We start from the raw sequence: 7,045 nt of genomic DNA on the forward strand, positions 1-7,045 counted from the left end.
GAAGCACCACAATTACAATTAGGAGAACAACACACTTGATCCTCAACACTTCCTTTTCTTTTTTCATACCACAATACTCATTTACAATTAATTCTTTAACAACTTCGATTTCATTCCTCAAAGATACCACCATCTTCTTTAGATCTTCATGCTCACCTTCAATCCTCCTTGCACTATGATCATTCCAAAGGAAGAAGCCACAACCATTGCCATCCTATACATACAACTCAATTAACAAAATTACCCATAAAAAAAGTAAAAAATTACCACAATAAAAAAACCAATTAAAATGCCCCAAAAACGAACCCTAGCTTTAACTTTAATACAATTGAAAAATCAAAATTCATACAAAATTTCAATAAATACATACCTTCCATCTTTGACACCCAAAGAATTTCTTTCCCGATTCTCTACTTGTGCACATTGGAGCTTTCAATCCACAATTATAATAAACACTAGGCTCATACTCCATGTTTACTTTAACCCGTGATGAAGTTGAGGAAGATGACATCTTGGAGAGTGTGGCTTCGACGGAGGGAATGGAAACTGAAACTGAAATTGGGTCGTCGCCGACGGAGGAAACGGAAAACCCAGGCAGTCGTCTTCGTCTTCGTCTACAATACGTTTTTGAGATATGCAGAAAATGAATATTTTTTAAATAACCCAAATTCGTAGGAAACTGTTACATTTTAACGTCAAATAAGAGAATTTCGTACCTTTTATTTCCACGTCAGATTTTAACCGGAGCCACGTCATCTAAGCAACAGGGAAACCTGTTAAAAAGGCTAGGCGAACAATTTTTTTTGGTTTATGAATCAAATAATCACTTATATAAGATTAGGGTGCGGGATGACATTTCGTTGTTGGTTCAGGGTGCTATTTGACACTTCACCCTTTTACTTTTTACAACATTTATGAGAATGGTAGCAATTGAGTATATTGTTGAGTGCGTATTGAATTGGCCAATTGGTAATCGTCCTATCAAACAAAATATACACAAATTAAGAGACAATATATCGATTGAGGTTCAAATTTGCGACCTCCTATTGGGGAGAGTCACAGAAATAACATTGAACTACAAGCTACTTGACCACAAATTAAGTACATAATTAAACTAATTAAGTAAAACTTTTTAAACTTTTTCTAGTTTTCGTTTTTCAAATAGAAAACATTGTATTTTCTCTCTCTAAACCCTAGAGAGCCTTTTCCTCCCTAGGATTTTTGGGGCCTGTTTATTGTATTTGTGTTCTACGCTTTGCTCTCTGCTCAGTCTTAATCGTTCAGGATGGAGGACCTCACACAAATAGGCTACTATAACTTTGGAGAGTGAAGAAGAGGACATCTGCCCTTATGCCGAGGGAGTTGACTGCGGTCTTTGGGGCTCACCAACAAGCTTCACGGGTGATCGTGGACATATTTCTAACGGATAAGGCGATTAAATTTGATATCATGCGCAATGTTCTGGCTTTAGTTTTGCATCTGCTTATGGGGATCCAAGTTTCAAATGTGCAGAACAATCTTTTTCTGTTTGAATTTTTTGATAAGTCTAATGCTCAATGTACCTTGGACGAGGGACCTTGGGCTTTCAAGAATCGTTCTTTTGTGTCTAAACTTCTAGAGTTGAGCGATGTTTCAGATCTCATAGTGTTGAACTTATTGGATTATTGGTGTAAGTTTTTGATCTACCTCATGGGTATACGAATCGATTTCAAATGAAGGCACAAAGTGCTAATGTAGGATCGAAGGGGTAACCGTTTGGGGGAGGGGGGTCGATGCGAGCCGAATCGAGAAGGGGTGTGCGGGCAATAGGAGCACCATGGCTTGTTAAGGGGTTACATGCGAGGGGAATCAGACTGGCGAGTAAGGAGACATTCGATCGGGGGAAAGAGGACGTTATGTGAGGGGCGAGGATGGAGGCTATGGGGGTTTTAACATGCCCTAAACAAAGAAGCGAGGGGAGGGCAAAGGAAGGTGTGGAGATGGAGGAAGGGTAAAAAAACTTGATTTTGAAGGGTATTGGTTTCTAGAGTCGCCCATCCCAATGAGCGTTTTAAGTTAGAATTGTCATGGCTTGGATAATCCACATACAGTTTGTGAAGTACAGAGCTTGGTGTTTGCAAAGAAACCCGACATGATTATTTTGGAGACTAAAGTAGAGTGTGTTCATTCTAAAAAGCACTAGGTGAAGATGGGGTATGAGCGGGTTGTTTTACGTGAATGGCATCGGAATTGGGGGGTGCGGGGTATTGGCTTTTTGTGCTTCAGTAGGTTGTAAAAGTAGCTATGAACAGATACTACATTGTAACAGAGTCAGTAGTACTGAAAAAACGGATGATGTTGGTCTCGGTGGGGGTTAGAGTACAAGTTGGGGGGGGGGGGGGGGGGGGTTGAGTAGACTTGTTAAAATTTAAAAAATTGTTACGAATTGTTAAAGAACTCAAGAGGTAACTTTAACCTTTCGATGAGTATGCACAATAGAAATTATGTCAACCCCTTTTTAAAATTATTTGCACATAATTTGTTCTTGTGAAATGTTAGGTTTGTGATAATATGCAATGAAAGCAGTAAGTCAAGTAAAGAGAGAAGAGAGAACGATTTTATAGTTGTTCGGCCAACACAGCCTACTCCACTCTTCTCCTTGGAACTCATAGGAAGATTGCACTACCCCTTAGTACAATATTAGACGTTCAAGCCTTGAACACCAAGCTGGCCTTGAACTCCACCAGGTTTTCAACTCCTCACTGAGTTTACTCCGTCTCTTTCTACTTATACCGACTATCGAGTAGAGAATACAAATTTAAAGAAAATAATTCTTTCTCCAAACAATATGGAAGCAATTTCATCTTCTATCCTTGAAATCTTGCGCAGAGTAGCAACCAGATTGTCTTCAGTTGTAGCGACTACAGCTTGAAGAGGGGCAATTGAATTCTGAAGACTTGTAAGAGTAGACTGATAGTAATCAGCTTGTTGATAGAGAGAGACCAATTCTAGAGGATTGGATAGTCCTGATGCAAGTGCAGAGGCAGTGTCTACTGGAGCAGAGGAGGATCCTGAAGCAATTGGCTTTAGAGGAGGTACCGGAGTTGGTGGAGGTACTGACACCAGTAATGCTTTATCATCAAAGTGCTTGCCTAATATAGCTGAGAATCCATTGTGTATTTGCTTTGAATAGCATGAACAGGTTCATTCTCATAAGGTTAAAATCCATGGGCTTTTAACACCTCAAATATTAGACAAGGGAAGGGCAAGTGGATTTTGACATCCTTTTTGTTTGCGAAGCTCATGATGTGAGAGAAGATAATAGATCCTAGATCAAAATCCATTTGATGGCGTACTTTGTAGAGTATAGAAGCCATTTTCTTATAGACATAGTGCAAAGACACATTCGGTAGCCAGTTGCAAGAGGCCTGACGAAATAACATAACATAAACAGTTGTTAACAAATTGGAGGGAACATCATCCTTAGGCCAGACAGACAGCTGTGAGTGGGTCAGTGTTGATGCCAGCAAATCCAAAGCAAGATCAAAGGGTTCCTCAAGTGCTGTCCTGTGAAAATAGGAATTGATAATAAATGGACTGAAGTCATACCATTTATTCTAGACAAACACTTGGTGAAAATGAGGCGATGACTCCATGGTTGAATCAGTAATAAGGTTGGCATAGAATTCTGGAGTAAGCCACTCAGAATAGGAACCAACATCACGGACAGTTTGAAGAAGATTTTAATCCCAAAGAAGAGATACAACATTGCATTGAGCAACAAGATTATCCACGTCAATATCATTCTCCAATAACAGGTCGCGCTTTGAATGAATCTTCCATGTCTCCATAAGATTAAGGCTTTGTAAAATAGGTCTAAAAGGCTTGGTTTTTGAGGACTTTGGGGCAGACACTGGAGCAGGGGTAGGTGACTTTTTCGGCTGAACAACAGGTGATGATACACCAGTTCTGGAACGGGTTAGACAGACAGAATGAGTAGGGACAGATTTCTTTTGCTGTCTTGACTCAAAGAGAAAAATTACATCATCAAAATCATCAATGTTTCTCTTGGATGGAACAGAGGCAGGTTCTTCTAGAACATACATTTTTTCTTTTCCCTTTCGGGAAGACCTAGCATATGGAACCTGATAACAAGAACAGACTGACCAGAGTAAGGAACATTTGGCAATTTGGCTATAAGATCAGATAGTAGCTTTGCCTCAGATACTGGAATAGGCTGAATAAGGTAAAACAAAAAAATATGGGATGCAACTTGTCTTATAGAAAATCCAGTAGAGGATAAGCCAGAGACTGTAACTGGGGTAGAGGGTTCTGGACAAGTTCCAGACTGGGTGACAGACACTGATTTAGTTTGTGAAAGTTTTGATTTATCAGGCAGAGGACCAGAGTAAACGATAGTAGATAATGGAGATATGCAAACAACATCAGAATAACACATAGATGACATATTTAATGGAGCAAATAATGATCCCTTGAAGGGAATATGCGATTGAAGAAAAGAAGCATGCAAATTTATTGAGAAATTAGGGCTCCTAGACATGGATAGTGAGGTGTTGTTATCATTGCTCCAGAGGAGATTTTTGCAGCTTCAATTTTGGAATAAATTTGGGTTTCATCCTCTAATTCTGCGTCCATCACTGATAGTGGTTCGATTGTGATGTGCATCGCCATGATTAGGAGCTGTCGTGACTCCTTTGCCATAAGATCATCCATCAGAAAAGTGCTTTGCTTGAGAGTTGCTAGAGCCCCTTCCTCACTCGAATATATAAGAGGCGTTGTACCTTTAAGGATTTGACGGAATAACTCGATCCTCTCATCGGCGGTGACATAAAAGATGGAACGCAAAGAGAAAGCTACAAACAACACTTTTAGTGATGCTGAGCCTACTATAAAAAACTCTACTACGTTTAAGGAAACTAACGGCGGGTACTCAGGAAGTACAGAGACAAATCATAATAGAGGCAAAGAGACTTTTGAGGTGATACAGATAGGGGTAGAGAAATGGCAAGTAATGGAGGCATTTAATGCACAGCATGGGGGAAGTTATTATCCAATGGGCAATGCTCCATTACTCCTTAGAGGTGTGATTAGGAAAGAGAAAATGGGATGAAAGATGAAAAAACAAAACAATGCTGAAATTTTTAAAAAATCTGATTAGTGTGATTAACGCGCCCAGTTGGCGCATGCAGTGCACGTGCCAGGCTGGACGCGACTTTGGTCTTCACGCGGCATTGAATGCCCAGTCAATTAAAATGCTGGGACCCACAAAATTGCAAAAACCCAATGCCTTGCAGGATGTCTTTTTTTCTCTCTCCACATTCTCACTCTTCCACATCACATTACATTTCTTAAAAATCGTGTAAACACTTTGCAAAATCTACTAATCTAGATGCCTTTATTCCCTTGTCACGTACTTTGGAAATACAGGAGGTGCCCATAATTCAAAATTACAGCTCAATAACCAGACTTCAAAAGGGCTTGGGCAAAGTGAGGAAGACTTTGATGGGTCGGATCAGAAGAGAAAGAGAAAGGAGAGAAGTAATGTTGACCAGGCGCAATTGAGGGAAATGGAATATGAAGAGGATATCTCGGAGATTTCAAAAAACTTGCTAGCAGCGGGTAATGCGGCGTAGGCCCGCCTAACCCAATGAGTTTCATATCTTGGAACTGTCGGGGACTCAACAATCCCGCATTCAAGTCTTGGTAGATTCCACACTAAGAAGCCACTTTTTTTAATGGAAACTAAGCTTTGTTCAGACAGGTTGGAGGATATCAAAAAAAGATTGGGCTTGGATTTATTGTTCATAGTGGATAGCGTAGGATTCAGTGCTAGACTAACCCTCATTTGGAAAAGAGAGTTGGAGGTTAATATTATGGGCCACTCTACTAACCACATCGACACTATTGTAAAATAATCGGCGGAGTCCCCTACGTGGCACTTCACCAGCTTCTATGGTAATCCCGAAAGTCATCAACGGAGGGTGACCAGGGAGCTCCTAAAGGATCTATCTACCAACAATTCACTCCTTTAGATGCTGATGGGAGATTTCAATGATGTTCTTAGTTTGGAAGAGAAGCTCTGTGGTGCTCAACAACCCTTTTGGCTCATGCAAGGTTTCAAGGATGCGATCAAATTTAGTGGATTGAGGAATTTTGACTTCAAAGGGTACCAATACACTTGGGAACGAGGTAGAGGTATCGCTAATTGGATTAGAGATATACTTGACCGATTCTTATCAATGATGGTTGGCTGGATTGCTTTGTGGAAGCTTCTGTTGAATCTTTCGAGGCTCCCTTAAGCAACCATATTCCACTTGTTGTCTGGCCAGCACCTATACATCAGACTAGAAGAAGAAGAAAATTCATGTTTAAAAACTATAATATGGAAATGGGGCAAAGAAATTAATCGGAATTTACAACCACAAATTGCGGCACTCAAAAGACATATGGGCATCCTTCGTTGTAGAACAGACAGTCAAGGTGCGTGGGAATTCTCAAATGCTCATCAACAATTTCTCAATCTTTGGACAAGCAGAATATGTAATGGAAACAAAGGGCCAAGTTATTCTGGTTTCAAGGAGAAGACAACAACACCAAATTTTTCCACAATGCGATGAAGCAGAGGAGAAGAAATAATGACTTTCAAAAACTCAGAAATCACACAGGAAGTGGATCACTCAGGGACCAGAACTAAATTCATTGGTAAGGAATTACTTTACTATGATTTTCTCCAGTAATGCATGTGATTACAATCATGTCCTTAATTTTGTTAATCATAAGGCTTTAGCTAACAGGCTGAAACTCTTACTGAATGACAATGTCTCGGATAACCAAATTGGTTTTGTTCCGGGTAGGCTAATAACTGATAACATAATGATTGCATTTGAAATGTAACATTATTTGAAAAGAAAAACTCAAGGGAAGGAAGGCTATGCAACTCTCAAGTTGGATATTAGCAAAGCTTATGACATATTGGAGTGGTCCTTATTGCGCAACATCATGATCAAATGGGCTATAATATAATGAAAAATGTGTTGGTCTTGTG

This window comes from Ipomoea nil, unplaced genomic scaffold (assembly GCF_001879475.1).
Source record: "Ipomoea nil cultivar Tokyo-kokei standard unplaced genomic scaffold, Asagao_1.1 scaffold1259, whole genome shotgun sequence".
Taxonomy (NCBI): domain Eukaryota; kingdom Viridiplantae; phylum Streptophyta; class Magnoliopsida; order Solanales; family Convolvulaceae; genus Ipomoea; species Ipomoea nil.